Source organism: Neltuma alba, unplaced genomic scaffold, assembly GCF_004799145.2.
Source record: "Neltuma alba isolate B1F8T4 unplaced genomic scaffold, ASM479914v2 tig00004174_pilon, whole genome shotgun sequence".
NCBI classification, from domain to species: Eukaryota; Viridiplantae; Streptophyta; class Magnoliopsida; order Fabales; family Fabaceae; genus Neltuma; species Neltuma alba.
Window position 1 is genome coordinate 79,045 of NW_021633593.1, and position 15,912 is coordinate 94,956.

Genomic DNA, 15,912 nt, shown 5'->3' on the forward strand with positions numbered 1-15,912 from the left:
GGTAATTTTGAATTTCACATGTTATGTTATTAGTATTTGGTTGGTTTGTTTGGATTTTAATTATGTTTGAATTTTTATTTGTTATTAGTTTGTATGCTGTTATGGATTAATACTTGAAAGAAGTTGATTATTAGTTATTCTGTCTCATAATATATCTACTGTGTAATAAGATGTATTTGATTTTGGAATTTAGAACTTTTATTACACGTTTCAAATATCCAAATTTATTGTACAAAAGAAGTCCAAAAAATTCACAATTCTTACTTACTATCTGCACTTCTTTTTTTTTTTTTTTGCATTGGGTGGGCTACTGAACTGGTATAATGCTTTAAAAAAAAACCTAAAAAAGGGGCCCAATAACCGAATAAGCCCACTAATCGAATCGAATATGTTTCGGTTATTTCGATTTGGTTAGTCCATTATGTTTGGTTTCAATTCGGTGTCAAAATTATGACATATTTAGTTATTCAGTTATCTTAATTATTTCCATTAACTAAACCAAATAACCGAATATTTATCCCTAGGAGAGAGAGTGTGAAGGATTGGAGAAAAAGAAGAGGAAAGTCATTAATAAACATTTATGAGCATTGAGATAAATTTGGAAGATTCAGCAATTCCTAGTTAGTTATTTTGACTTGATAAGAAATATGCATGTTAGTGTAAGTTTGAATATGAATTTTAGTATTTTAGATAAATTTAATAGGGATTTTTTGTATTTTTGAAAAACTCAATTACCTAAAAACAAGTATAATAATTAATTATAACTAGAAGTGGCATTTTTGTAAATGATTATTATTTGTATCTAAAAATTTATAGGGATAATTAATCTGCAAGTTCTTATAGTTTTAATCTATTTTGAATCAAGTCCCAATATTTTTTTTTTTATAATGTCTTTATATTTTCACCCATTTTTAATTAGTTCCTTGTATTTATATTCCTTTTTTTTATCAAGTCCTTGTAATTTCAACTTATCTTTAATTAGGTCCTTGGATTTTTTTATTATTTATTTTATAAATTATAGTAATATTTTCCTTTTTTCTATACAATCTGATAATATTTTCTTCAAGTAATTATTATAAAAATATTACTTTAATATTTTTAAAAAATTTTAATTAAACAAATATTTATACAATATATTTTATAATCATAAATTTTATTTATTTTTATAATTATAAAATTCGAATGACATTAATATAATTTTATAAGAATGAAATATAATTGTAATTGATTTATAATTAATTATTTGAATTAATGAATTATATTTCTTATTTTTCAATTATATAATTATTAATTTAAATTCATTATTGATGTTTTATATTTCAATATCATCAATTTAATTAAGTTTACATTAAATTAATAAAAAATTAAAAAAATACAAAGACCTCATTAGAACATGTGAAAATATAAGAATATGAAAAAAAAAATCTATAAGGAGCTAATTCACAACCGGTTGAAATTATAAAAGATTATCCCAAATTTATATTAGTATTTATATTTAGGGACCGAAAAAAGTTATGCATCCTACAAAAGTAGGTTTCAAATTGCAGCCCCTTTTATCGTGAAGCTAGAATATTATGGTGGGCCATTTGGTAAGGGACCATTTTTTGTGTTAAACAGTACTAGCTACGAAATCAAAGCTCACTATAAATTACATGTCATGTTGTCAACAAATAAATTATAATTAACCAGACTGTAACAAGTGCATGTATCGTATCAAATCTTTATAACAATTCGATGATAATAATGACTCAAAAGAAGCAGCCAACCCCAACTCTCAATTCTGTTTCCCAAATTATATTTTCCTCCCGAATCAAGTCTTGGATTTCTATTCTAATTTCTGTTCTAGTCCATGGATGAGAAGATCACACTGAAGGTTATTTTAATTCTTCTGTGTTATATTTTTATCAAAGAATATTAATGATTTGGTATCCATAATTTTATATAAATTTCCAAATTAGTACATAATTTATTTTTCCCCGTATCATTTTTAGGTTGGTCCCAAACCCCTTTGAATGTTAAGATATTATTCACTATGACGCTTCGTGTCAAGTGTTTAACCACAATATAACTAAAGAAATGCTTCCTAGTTACTGGGGAGAAAGATTCGGCAATGATTTTAATCTAATACTCCTCTAATTCTAAATATAAGAACCATTTTGTAATGTAACTATATTACAAAATAGGTCTTATATTTAGAACCGAATGAATAATTCAGTCATATATAAGTTGATGCGGTTGACATAATTCTACATCGCATTATTGATAGATCCTCACGTGCTTCTAATCTAATTTTCAAAAGAAAATAGGTAAAGTATTTATATCAGCTTAAATGAGATGCCGTCAACCACTTCATTAAAATCAGAATGCATCAAGTACACGGTATATAAGAAGGAATTAAGGTTTTTTCACGTCCAATGCCCACCAATCAACGGTTCAACCACATAAAAAAATATAAAATGAACAATACAAGCCAACCACAATGTAAAACTAACAAACCCATTTTAAATACAACAGATTTTCAAAGCCAAAACATTCAACAAACCCAGAAAAATTGAAAAGAATGAAAGAAGATGATACTCACAGAAAAATTGAAAATCGATGTGGAAAGTGTGTTCATTGTTCAATTTATTTACAAAAATGCTACCGCCTTTTTTTCCACGTCGTTTTTCTGCTTAACCACCGTTATTTTGCGACGTTAAAAGTCTTTTTTAAGTAGTGACGCATATATATGAGAAAGTCACAGAATGTAAATTAGCTAACCGTAGTCAAATCAAGTCCTCATAAGTCTGACGAGAAAACAAAAAAAAGCCACAAACACACTAAATAAGGTCATCACAAAAACAGCAGCACCTGTCATATGTGAAGATTTGCTAATTTTCTTACTATAGATTTCCATTTTTGTTCACTATTATCGGAAGCAGTACCAGAGAGAGATGAAGAAGCCACATCATCATCCCAATCTTGGCTCATCTTCAATATAATAGGAAAAAAGATGCTCTCGAGCTCTGTCTTCTGATGCTCATACTCATCAGCTTCGGCAAGATGCTATACATCAACCAACCGTGAGGCCTTTTCAATGGCATACTCAATCCTATGCTTGTCTGCTCGAGAAAGCTTTGTGTCAATCTCCTCATCATTTCTAAGAGATTTGATTTCGTACATATAGATCTCCAAACTCCTCTTCGCTTCAAGTTTCTACTTGTACCTTTCATCATCAACCTTGAATTGCTCAACTTCTTGAATCAATCTTTCAATTTGATCCTTTGATATTCTTTCTCTACTAATTATGGTTATCCCACTTTTGTTCCCTGTTCTTGTTTCCTCAGCAGAGACATTTAAGACGCCATTCTCATCAACAGAAAAGAAAATTCCAAAGCAAGGAACACCCCTTGATTCTAGGGGAATCGTCAACATGAACTCACCCAGCAGGTTGTCATCCTCAGTTCTTGTTCTTTCACCCTCAAAAACAAGAATACGTGCATTTATTTGGTTGTCCACAATAGTACCAAAATCATCAACACACATTATTGTAGGAATGCTCACGTTTCGTGAACCCTGAGGACAATGGATGGCATCTTTGAAGACAATTCCATTTAAATTTTCATTTCTTTGCCTACTTAACATGGCAGCTTGAATAGCAGCACCATAAGCAACAACCTCGTCAGGTTTGATGCTTCTGCATAGGTCCTTTCCATTGAAGAATTCCTTTAATATCTGTTATGTCACGTCCCAAATTTTAAGCCTAGAAGTACCAGAATTAGCCTGAATTGGACAAACTATCAGACCCCTTATGGTAGGAGTCCTAGAGGTTCCCTAGAAGGATAGTAGGATTCACAGGGATTAAATCACAAAAAGAAAGTTTTCTGGGACTGAGAAAAGAGGAAGTTAGAGACTCAGAAGAAGTCTTAGGACCCAGAAATAAGAAATAGAGATAATATAGGCCAAAGGTTATGTTGGAGGCCTCAATGAGGTGAATTTTGAGGTTAAGCTAAACCAGGGGTAAAATCGTAATTTTGTAAAGTTTCAGGCTGCTAAGGGCAAAAATGAAAATTATGCCCAAAAATCCTAGAAAAATCCTAGAAAATGGCAAATGGCAGGTTAAGGCTTGAACACTTCAGAAAAATTTCAGAAAAATAGGAATAAGGTTTAGAGGCCTATATGAGGCTAAAATGACGAAAATGCCTTTGGAAGGAATTTGTGGAATTCCCAGGGTTTTGACTAATTTGGAATATTATTAAAAATAAATTATTTAAGGTATAGGGAGGCCTCAAATAATTGGAATAAAATGGAAAAAACAATACTTGAGGAATCATCACAGGTTTTAAAAATAATTCCGTCTCCAGAAAGCGAAGCAGTTGGCTTTAATGGAATTTAAAGCCTATTTACATACTATCCGGGAAAAGTCAAAGTCAAATATTTAGAGGTTGACTTTTGACTTATGAAAAATGAGAGGGATTCCCCGTGATAAATGAATAGTATTGGTACTTGGAGATAGATTCTCGGAGTTGCGAACCCGTAGAAAGAATTCAGTCAAGATCACTCTGAAATAAATATTATTAATTATTTTAATTATTTTAATGGAAGAACAAGGGAAGAGCATCACTCTCTCTTTGGGCATGCCATATAACGTCATATGGATTTATTTGAGGTGAGAAAATGGTGCCAGAACATGTCCCAGTGATCCCGGGAAAGTCAGGACCCTAAAAAGTACCCTATACGTGCAGAATGACAAGATAGGTAGAGGAATGCCTAAGGGTTGTATTTTGCACTAATTTTATATTAATTCCCTCCCTATCTTAATGCCAAAATGACGAAGGAATATGAAGGAGACAAGTGTATGGTTAGATGGGAAAAGAAGGTATTACGTGTACGGCCGGATGCAAGACATGTATACGGTCAGATGCAAGACACGTGTACAGTTGGATTAAAAGCATGTGGATTAATTATGTAAGCATGATGTCATAGGATATTGTCACACAAGATTAAAAGAGAAAATGGACGGTCCAGATCAAGCCACACATTTTTAAGATTAACGGCGCAGATTCAGTCTTGTTTTCTATAAATACCCCCTCCCTACCCCTCATTTTTGTCCAAGCTCATAGAAACCTTGGGGAAGCTCTGGCAAAATAGTTTCTAGAGAGAGAAAGAAGAGGGAGAAAGAAAGGCCAAGTGGTCATATACAAGATCAAGCTCCAAAACAAGGTATGCTCATGGTTTTTGACGTAGTTTTTACTACCCCTGTTGTTCTTGAACTTGGTTATGGATTTTAATGATTTTTGGGAGCTTGAAACTCGAGAGGGACATACTGCATGGAATTCTTAAGAATAGGGGAAGATGAAATTGATGTTAGAATAATGTTCAAAGCCTTGAAAGGAACATGAATCAAGTGGTTTTATGCTGAAATTGGTTGAATTTCATGACTGTGTAACTTAAGTAATATTTCGGCTAGGGTTGGTTCTTGGGGCTAGGATTGGATTTTGATGATTTTAATGCTTCCAATGTGTTTACAATGAAAAATTGTACGGGGTAAAGGTGAGAAAACAAGTTTGGAAGTATTAGAATTGAAAGCGGAATGTTGAGCCCTAAGACCCTATGTTCGGCCAGATCAAGTTGAGCAGGGAGGAGTTTTATTTTGATTATTTTTGAGCTTGGAAATGGATTCTACATGAAAATTTGTGTGGGAATAGTATGTGAAATTAATTTTAGGAAGGTTGGAAATCAAGCTCAAAAGTTAGAAGCTAATATAGCTCAAAGAAAACAAAGTATTGATGTTGTTGATTACCATGGCTCTAATGAATGAAAGGAAATGATGTGTTGATGCATTTAGGGTCACGAGACATTGAGAAAGATGAATTCCAAAGGTTAAGAAAGCAACCTTAGTGGTTGGTAGCAAAAGAGAGCAAGAAGAAGTAAAGAGAAAGTTTAAAGACACAAAGTAGCAAACTTGACCTTACTCTTATGTGCTTGGTATTTGCTTACATATATGACATGTTTCTATGCTATATGATTTTATGAACTCGTGTTATGATTGTGAATGTGTTTGAAATATGTCATAGGCCTATGTGTTTTATGATAAATGCATGATGATTTCCAAACATGTCATTATGTTATAAACATGTTAAGTTACAAGCATATTATAAATGCCAAGCTTGTCATGTATGTTTGGGGTGGTTATTGTTTACTATTGAGATTCTCCTGAATCTCACCCTCCCTTAACAAATCATAGCAGGTCAAATGATAAAGAGAAAGCATGCATGAAGAAGGGCAAGAAGTGGAAGCAAGGAAAGAAGAAAAGATTTGGAGAAATTTGTTGTATTTCATTGTACACTGTATATACTAATGTCTGTTGTAAATGTGCTATTGATAGTATGTGATGATAAATGATAATGTGGCTTGTGTAATTACCTATGATAATATATGGGAATGACTAGAGTATGGATGGAATGGTGTTATGTATGGAAAGTTTTAATCATGAACTGTTAGTGCAAGTTAGGGGATAAGCTATCCCTAATCAACCAATAAGATAGTGACAAAGTAGAAGTATGGCAAATGACTAACTCTGCTCATGAAATTTGGAACGATTAAAGTACACATCCTGAGCTTTAAAACAAGTGATAGATCACTTAAAATGGATGTGTGTGCTAAGAGTTATGCCCTCCCAAAGTTGGACCTGTAATCTGGAACTTTAACAATGAATAGTAACCCGAGTAATCATGTTGAAATTTTCAATCTATATGAATCGCCGAACTGTAATGCTTCCAAACACGTACTCTGAGGGGTTAAAGGAAGGATGTTTCATTTTGGTATTAGAGCAAAGGTTCTGGAAATTGTTTAAACAGAACAGAGGTTCTAGTAAAAGCTTTAACAAAGGTATAAACGGAGCACTGGTTCAAGCAAAGCCCGATATGAGTAAAATCCCTATCAAGGAAAGTAAGAATTAAGGGAACCACAGGCTATAAGTCCTAAAGGTTATGCATTCAAGCAAGCTATATGGGAAATTAGAATGTGAAAGAAAGGAGATCAGCCCTTAAGATAAAGATGAGAAAGGCAGAGTATGCTGAAAAGAACAGATAATGGCAATGTTAGAGGAACCTAGAATGCCATGGTACAGTGAAAGACCATGAAGGTGAGTATACTGCTATGGCATTATTGTGAAAGAATGGGCCTAAAGTATAGGAAAAGTGTGAGCGGCAATGATAAAATACGTAAAAGCAAAGGCCATGTTTGTATAAATGACAGACAAGTAAGAAAGGAAAAGCTATGTAAGTAAAGATTCCAGGATTGAAACCTGGTAATGAGGTATAATAGAAGGTTAAAAAGTTAAAGAGGCCAAAATTGAGTATAAGTGGGGATATTCTCTTCAATTGACCTCTTATTAAGGGTAAGAATAGAGGTTTGACTCAGAAATTTTGAGGACGAAATTTCTTTTGAGAGGGGGAGAATTGTCACATCCTAAATTTTAGGCCTAGAAGTACCAGAATTAGCCTGAATTGGGCAAACTTCCAGACCCTTTATGACAGGAGTCCCAGAGGTTCCCTGGAAGGATAGTAGGATTCCTAGGGACTAAATCGCAAAAAGAAAGTTTTCTGGGACTGAGAAAAGAGGAAGTTAGAGATTCAGAAGAAGTCCTAGGACCCAGGAATAAGAAATAGAGATAATGTAGGCTAAAGGTTATGTTGGAGGCCTCAATGAGGTGAATTTTGAGGTTAAACCAAACCAAGGGCAAAATCGTAATTTTGTAAAGTTTCAGGCTACTAAGGGCAAAAATGGAAATTATGCCCAAAAATCCTAGAAAAATCCTAGAAAATGGCAAATGGCAGGTTAAGGCCTGAACACTTCAGAAAAATTTTAAAAAAATAGGAATAGCGTTTATAGGCCTATATGAGGTTAAAAATGATGAAAATGCCCTTAGAAGAAATTTGTGAAATTCCCAGGGTTTTGACTGATTTGGAATGTTATTTAAAATGAATTATTTAAGGATAGGAAGGCCTCAAATAATTGGAAGAAAATGAGAAAAACAATACTTGAGGAATTATCACAGGTTTTAAAAATAATTCCGTCCCTAGAAAGCGAAGAGGTTGGCTTTAATGGAATTTAAAGCCTATTTGCATACTATCCAGGGAAAGTCAAAGTCAAATGTCTAGGGGTTGACTTTTGACTTAAGAAAAATGAGAGGGATTCCCCGTGATAAATGAATAGTATTGGTACCTGGAGATAGATTCTCGGAGTTGCGGACCGATAGAAAGAATTCAGTCAAGATCACTCCGAAATAAATATTATTAATTAGTTTAATTATTTTAATGGAAGAATAAGGGAGGAGCATCACTCTTTCTTTGGGCATGTCATATAATGCCATGTGGATTTATTTGAGGTGAGAAAATGGTGCTTGAACATGTCCCAGTAGTCTTGGAAAAGTCAGGACCCCAAAAAGTACCCTATATGATTTTATGAACTCATGTGTTGTGATTGTGAATGTGTTTGAAATATGCCATAGGCTTATGTGTTTTATGATAAATGCATGATGATTTCCAAATATGTTATTATGTTATAAAGATGTTAAGTTGCAAGCATGTTATAAATGTCAAGCTTGCTATGTATGTTTAGGATGGTTATTGTTTGCTACTGAGATTCTCCTGAATCTCACCCTCCCTTAACAAATCATAGCAGGTCAAATGATAAAGTGAAAGCAAGGAAAGAAGAAAAGATTTGGAGAAATTTGTTGTATTTCATTGTACACTATATATACTAATATATGTTGTAAATGTGCTATTGATTGTATGTGACGATAAATGATAATATTGGCTTGTGTAATTACCTATGATAATGTATGGGAATGACTAGAGTATGGATGGAATGGTATTATGTATGGAAAGTTCTAATCATGAACTGTTAGTGCAAGTTAGGGGATGAGCAATCCCTAATTGAGCAACAAGATATTGACAGAGTAGAAGTATGGCAAATGACTGACTCTGCTCATGAAATTTGGCACGATTAAAGTACACTTCCTGAGCTTTAAAACAAGTGATAGATCACTTAAAACGGATGTGTGTGCTAAGAGTTATGCCCTCCCGAAGTTGGACCTGTAATCTAGAACTTAAACAGTAAATAGTAACTCGAGTAATCATGTTGAAATTTTCAATCTACGGGCTTGTTTCATGAATCGCTTAAACCGTAATGCTTCCAAACCCTTGCTCTGAGGTGTTAAAGGAAGGATGGTTCATGTTGTAATTTAGGAATTTTTGTAGACCCACCGAAGAGTACAACTTCATCAATACTCCTCTTGTCTATCTTAGCATCCATAAGACACCTCTCCAATTTTTAAACTTTTTGCGAAGAGGTCTTTGTTCAATTCCTCAAACTTGACACGAGTTATTGTTGAACAAAAGTCAATGCCCTCATCTAAGGCATCAATATCAATGGTTGTCCCAAAAACTGGTGAGTGCGCTCGTTTTGCTTTCTCACATGTATTTCTCAACCTCCTAAGGGCCTTTGGACTCCCACTAATGTCCATCTTATGTTTCCTCTGGAACTCTTTTACAAAGAAGTTCATCCTTCCGTTGTCAAAGTCCTCCCCTCCAAGGTGTGTGTCGCAATCAACTGCTTTAACTTTGAGGTCACCCTTGTTAATTGTAACAAGAGAAACATCAAAAGTACCAACACCAAGATCAAAGACAAATGTGTTCCTGTCCTTGTCCTGGTCGTAGTTATTTTGCTTGTTAAGACCATATGCAATTGCCGCTGCAGTGGCCTCATTGATTATTCCCATTATATTAAGGCCAGCAATTGTGCCTGCATCTTTGGTTGTTTGACGTTGAGAGTGATTAAAATATGCAGGCACCGTCACAACTGCATTTTCAACTGGTGATCTAAGATATGTCTCAGCAATCTCACGCATCTTTGCTAATAGCATGGATGAGATTTCTTCTACTAGAAATTGCTTTTCTTGTGAGTTAAAATTTACAACAATTATGGGCTTGTCATTGGTACCACTAATAACCTTAAACGGCCAAAGATTCACATCGCTCTGAGCATGGGAATCACTGAATCTCCTGCCAATCAATCTCTTATCATCTGCAGATTATTAATGAATTGTAAAAAAAAAAAAAAAGGAGTTATCGTTATGTACAGAAACAAAGAAATTAATTAAAGCCTCTTATGAAAGTCAGTTAAACTAGAAGTTAACAAAATTAATAAATTAATTGTGAATGAATAGAGTCAACCACAAAGATCAAATCCTTATTATATGTACGTTGCGGTGCAGAGCTTTTTATATTCAAAACTATTCTAACTCTGGAGTTCATTCTTTTCTTTTAGGGCCTCAATTGAAAATTCTAAGACTCATATTTGAATAGCTCACTGTGTTCTAAATATATATAAAGAAAAGGGAAAAAATTAAAAAAATTATGAAAAACATTATTAAAGAAGTTTTTCTTCTTCGTTTATTCACATTTTGAGCTGCTATATATAAATTCCATTTTCTTTCAATCCAAGTTCAGTTGAGAGAAACAAGCATTACAAAAAGATTGACTTTCAATGGTGAAAAAAGTTGTCGTTAGGTTGTTGCCCTAGTGGCCGTGGCTAATACTTATCAATGGCGACAATGCACTTTTAGCGGCCATATCCACTATAATGCAACTTTGTGCTCACAAAGCAAGATATAACAAAAATTCATATTTTTTGTAGTGAAATGAATGGAAAAAAAAAAAAAGGAGAATTACCGAAGACAATATTAATAAGTTTAAGAGCAGCCTGGTTCTTGGCGGCATCACCAACCATCCTTTGAGTATCAGTAAAGCCAACATAAGATGGGGTTGTTCTGTTCCCTTGATCGTTCACTATAATCTCTGCTTGATCATGTTGCCATCCCGCAACGCAAGAGTACATAGTTCCAAGATCGATCCCCATATTCATTAAGCGACGACCCTTCCACTTGGCACCATCGGATTACTAAGGCTGACTTTCGTCCCTGATCAACGGGTGGGTCTTGCAATCAAGCTTCCTTCTGCCTTTATACTTGAGAGCTAATATCTGTCTAGTCTAAAGAAACCTTTTCATGCCTTTGTTATCTTTTGGGAGGCCTACACCCCATAGAAATTGTCTACTTGAGACTATCCCTTGGTCCGTGAGTCCTGGCTTTGGATAGAATTCTAGCTCTTCCAAAGTGATATCTCCCTGATGGCTTGAGTACCCCCAAAAGGAGGCTTTCTTTGCCCACCACCTAAGCTACGTGGGAAAGGCACAAAGCCAATCCTAGGGAACAGTGAAGCTTCATAGGGTCTGATCAATAAACTTTGAGTATGAATGTGAGAATAAAGTTTTCTTGAAGATTTGGAAGTTGAAGCTCTTGGAGATTTGGAAGTTGGAGCTTACAAGTTCTAAGAGGCTAAGACCCTTTTCCTTATAATGACGGGTCTATTCAGTTTTGTAAGCTGGTCGAAGTACAAGAGGCAGACATTTAAGATATATAATTAGACAAACAAAGTGGCAGAAATCAAGAGATCATGGCATTAAAAGATATATAATTAAATGAAAGTTACGACTTATGAAGGAATCATTTGCATCTTGTTTGTATATATATGTACTCTCATTTTGAAATGCATTAATCTGATAAGTTGAATATTTTATTTTTGTCTTTTTTGGGCTAAACCAAGATTTCCACTAGACAAGGTGAAGCTTATTGATATTATAATTATTTCGTTGTTGTGACTGATGAAATTTTGAAAGGCCAAATTTTTTAGCAAAGGAAAAGGCCTAAAGCTCAAAACAAAACCAACCACACCAGTCCAAATCTATCCTCCAACTTCCGCACAGTAACCTTATCCCTTTCGAACTGAACTTGAGCAGTTTCTGGCATCTCCTCCCACATCTGAAACTCCCCCCATACCAAATCCCATCTTAGCTAGAACATCTGCACAAGAATTAGACTTCTCCTAATTTTGCAGCTACGAACAACCCAATTCTTCTCCATCAACAAACAAATTCTGTTGAATGTATTAGCTTTGATTTGTTGGGCCAATAGTTGTTTAGTCAGGGCCCATTAAGTTAGGTCTATAAATGTATCACAAGCGAAACAGAATAGTTGTAATATTTTTTCCTCTCTGAAATAAAATTCATGTAGTATTCAGATATGTTTACCGAGTCTCTGTTTCTTATCATGGCATCCGAGCCCAGGTTGGAGGTCCAACACGCTTCAGAGGCCCACAGAAACTAAAGTTCTTTCGCCTCCCTGAGAATACCGAACAGATCAGAGGTCACACTGCGAAATCAAGAAACGCACCGTCATCCCCAAATTCTTGAACCCTAACTCCACGACGGCAAGAACGATGGGTGACGAGAGAGTATCCGCCGACGCACTGATCAACTTTGCTCATCCGCTCTACCTTCATCCCTCCGACACGCAGGGAGTATCAATCACCAATCAAATCTTAACCGGGAGCGACAACTATACTATATGGAGCAAGGCGATGCTCATTGCGTTAAGAGGGAAGAATAAAATCGGATTCATAGATGGATCTTGCAAGAAATCCGACCAAGAACCTGAACTTCAGAGTCATTGGGAACGCTGCAACGCTGTGGTAATGTCCTGGCTGCTGAATTCCGTCTCTAAGGATTTGGCAAATAGCTTGGTTTATCTGCAAGAGGCGTGCATCGTTTGGGAAGACCTCAAGGAACGCTTTGGCAAGGTATCTGGATCCAGAATTTTTTCTTTACACCGAGAGATACACTCTCTGCGTCAGGGAGAGCTCTCGGTCTCTGCCTACTACTCGCGTCTTAAGGAGCTTTGGGAGGAACAGGCCAATCTGATAGCGGTTCCGCTGTGTAAGTGCGCTGCGTCCAAAGAATATAATGAAGCAATGCAACGCCAGAGATTACTCCAATTTCTGATGGGCCTAAGTGATCTGTACGACAATGCAAGGAGTCAAATACTCCTAATGCATCCTCTGCCGACAGTCAACCAATCTTATGCTATGATTTTGGAAGTAGAAGCACAAAGAGGTATCACAAACATGGACAAGATGAACCCCACAGAGGGAGCGGCAATGATCGCCAGGGGCAGAGGAAGAGGAAGAGGGAGGGGAAGAGGAACCCCTCCCCCAGAATGTGACCACTGTCATAAACGGGGTCACGTGAAAGAAAATTGTTGGGAAATAATCGGATTCCCCGCTGAGTATAAGGGAAATAAATCCAAGCAGAGCCAAGAAGTCAAAGCCAGGCAGAATACTGGAAACCGAGAAGGAGAGGCACTTACCAATGTCTCAAGCGTCTCACCGAGTTTCACACTGGAGCAATATGAGCGCCTGCTGGAATTGTTGAAGAAGGATTCAGATGTCAACGCACACGCACTCAGTGGTACAGGTTTGCCAATTCTAATCTCATCTGGATTAAATCGTAGTAAGTGGGTTTTAGACTCAGGAGCCACTACACACATGGTTAGTGATTTAAGGTTACTGGACAACTACAAACCTTATAATGGACCGATCAAAACCATAAAAATTCCAAATGGAGACAGATTTTCTGTAACTCATATAGGAGATATTAAATTCCCTAATGGAATTGAACTAAAAGGCCTTCTCTATGCTGCAGAACTTCAATTTAATCTAATTTCTATTTCTAGAATCACTAAAGAACTATTATGTGTTGTCTCCTTTTATCCTGATAGATGTACATTGCAAGGCCTACAGGATGGCAGAATGAAGGGGATTGGTAGAGTAGTTCATGGATTATACCTGTTGGATTTAGAAAAGAATTCGGCTAGTATAGAAAATAACAATGATACTTGTTGTTCTGTTACTCATACTGATTTGTGGCTTTTGCATAAGAGACTTGGACATACTCCTATGAATGTAATGAGACATTTGGATATTGTACGAAACAAAACAATGACTATGAATAAAAATTGTGATATTTGCTTTCAGTCTAAGCAAACTAAGCTCCCTTTTTCTTCCAGTTGCATTAAAAGTAAGAATCCTTTTGATTTGCTCCACATGGATGTTTGGGGACCTTATAAAGTGCCCACACATTCTGGTTTTCAGTTCTTTCTAACAATTGTAGATGACTTTTCTAGGGCAACTTGGACTTATCTCATGAAACATAAATCTGAGACTGCTTACCATATTAAGAATTTTTTTGCCTATGTAATGAATCAATTCGGGGTGTCTGTTAAGATGGTAAGGAGTGATAATGGAACTGAATTTGTTAACCATCAATTAGCATCCTATTTTCAAGAAAAGGGAGTGATTCACCAAACCACTTGTCCCTATACCCCAGAACAAAATGGGATTGTGGAAAGGAAACACAGGACCTTAATGCAGATTGCAAGAGGCTTAATAATTCAGTCTGGTATACCTGTTAAGTTTTGGGGTGAGTGTGTCAAAATGGCAACTTATTTAGCCAATAGAATTCCCAGTCGAGTTTTAGGCTTTAAAACCTCCTATGAGCTCATTCATGGTCAGCCTCCTAATTATGATCATTTGAGAGTTTTTGGTTGCTTGGCTTATGCAACAGATTTAGTAAATTCGGATAAATTCCAGCCTAGGTCCCTACCATGTGTCTTCTTAGGGTATCCTAACAATCAAAAGGGTTATGTATTGTTGGATCTAAAAGATCACAGGGTGTTTGTTAACAGACATGTAAAATTTTTGGAGGATGTTTTCCCTTTTCAAATTAAAGATGGTTTTAATCGAGGGGGAGTGTCCAATGAGATTAAACAGATTTTTTATTTTGATGGTCATGATGATAGCCCACAGATACAGATTTTAACCGAACCTCATCAGGAAGAGGCTCAAATTCAGAATGGCGCCATAACAAATACTAGTAATCCGGTCTCTATTAGTGAAAATGCAGTCCCTATTCCTGTTAATGGGCGTCCTATCCGGGAAAGAAGACCACCTATATGGTCTAGAGATTATATTTGTAATTTGGCTCATTCAGATTCTAATAAAACTTCAATGCGCAGGTCTGCTTGTAAATATCCTATAGAGAATTATATTTCATATGACAATATTTCTCCTTCTTATATGTGTTATCTTTGCTCTATTGATGCTATTACTGAGCCTATATATTATAATGATGCTGTTCTTGATCAGAATTGGGTTGTTGCTATGAAAAATGAAATAGATGCCTTAGAACAAAATAGTACTTGGGAATTAGTTCCCTTACCCAAAGGAAAGGAACCAATAGGTTGTAAATGGGTTTATAAAGTGAAGTATAAACCAGATGGGACCATTGATAAATATAAAGCAAGATTGGTGGCTAAAGGTTACAGTCAAACTGAAGGAGTAGATTATAATGAAACCTTTTCTCCTGTAGTGAAGATGGTTACTGTTAGGACTGTTTTAAAGTTAGCTGCTGTAAATAATTGGCCTTTGTACCAAATGGATGTGAATAATGCATTTTTGCAGGGAGATCTTGATGAAGAAGTTTACATGACCATACCTCAAGGCTTTAAAAAACATGGGGATAATATGGTATGTAAGCTAAAGAAATCCCTATATGGGCTTAAACAAGCCTCAAGGCAGTGGAATAAAAAATTGTCACTGTCCTTGGTCAGTGGGGGATTTCTACAGAGCAAGTATGATTATTCTTTGTACACTAAACATTATGATGATGCCTTGGTGATTATTTTAGTTTATGTAGATGATTTGTTAATCACTGGTAGTTCAGAACAAAGAATTAATCAGGTTAAAGATTTTCTGCATGGCCAATTCAAGATTAAAGACTTAGGTATTATGAAATACTTCTTAGGAATTGAAGTAGCAAGGTCTAAGAAGGGTATTATGTTAACACAAAGAAAGTATACTTTAGATCTTCTTGCTGAAACAGGGATGAGTGGTTGTAAGCCTCTCACTTTGCCAATGCCACAACACTTGAAGTTAATTGCTTATGAAGAAGGAAGGCACAAAAGGGAGGATC

General features: G+C 35.5%; 1 long non-coding RNA gene and 1 pseudogene across 1 annotated transcript; one reads left to right on the forward strand and one right to left on the reverse strand.

The window, feature by feature from the left end:
- Window positions 1-2,853: 2,853 nt before the first annotated feature.
- On the reverse strand, window positions 2,854-10,905 carry LOC114743905 (heat shock cognate 70 kDa protein-like; annotated as a pseudogene).
- A 2,368-nt stretch (window positions 10,906-13,273) lies between these two features.
- LOC114743908 (uncharacterized) lies at window positions 13,274-15,478 on the forward strand. Its single transcript, XR_003740034.1, has 2 exons — window positions 13,274-13,356; window positions 15,402-15,478. It is a non-coding gene; the product is annotated as an uncharacterized LOC114743908 (long non-coding RNA).
- The last annotated feature ends 434 nt before the right edge of the window (window positions 15,479-15,912 follow it).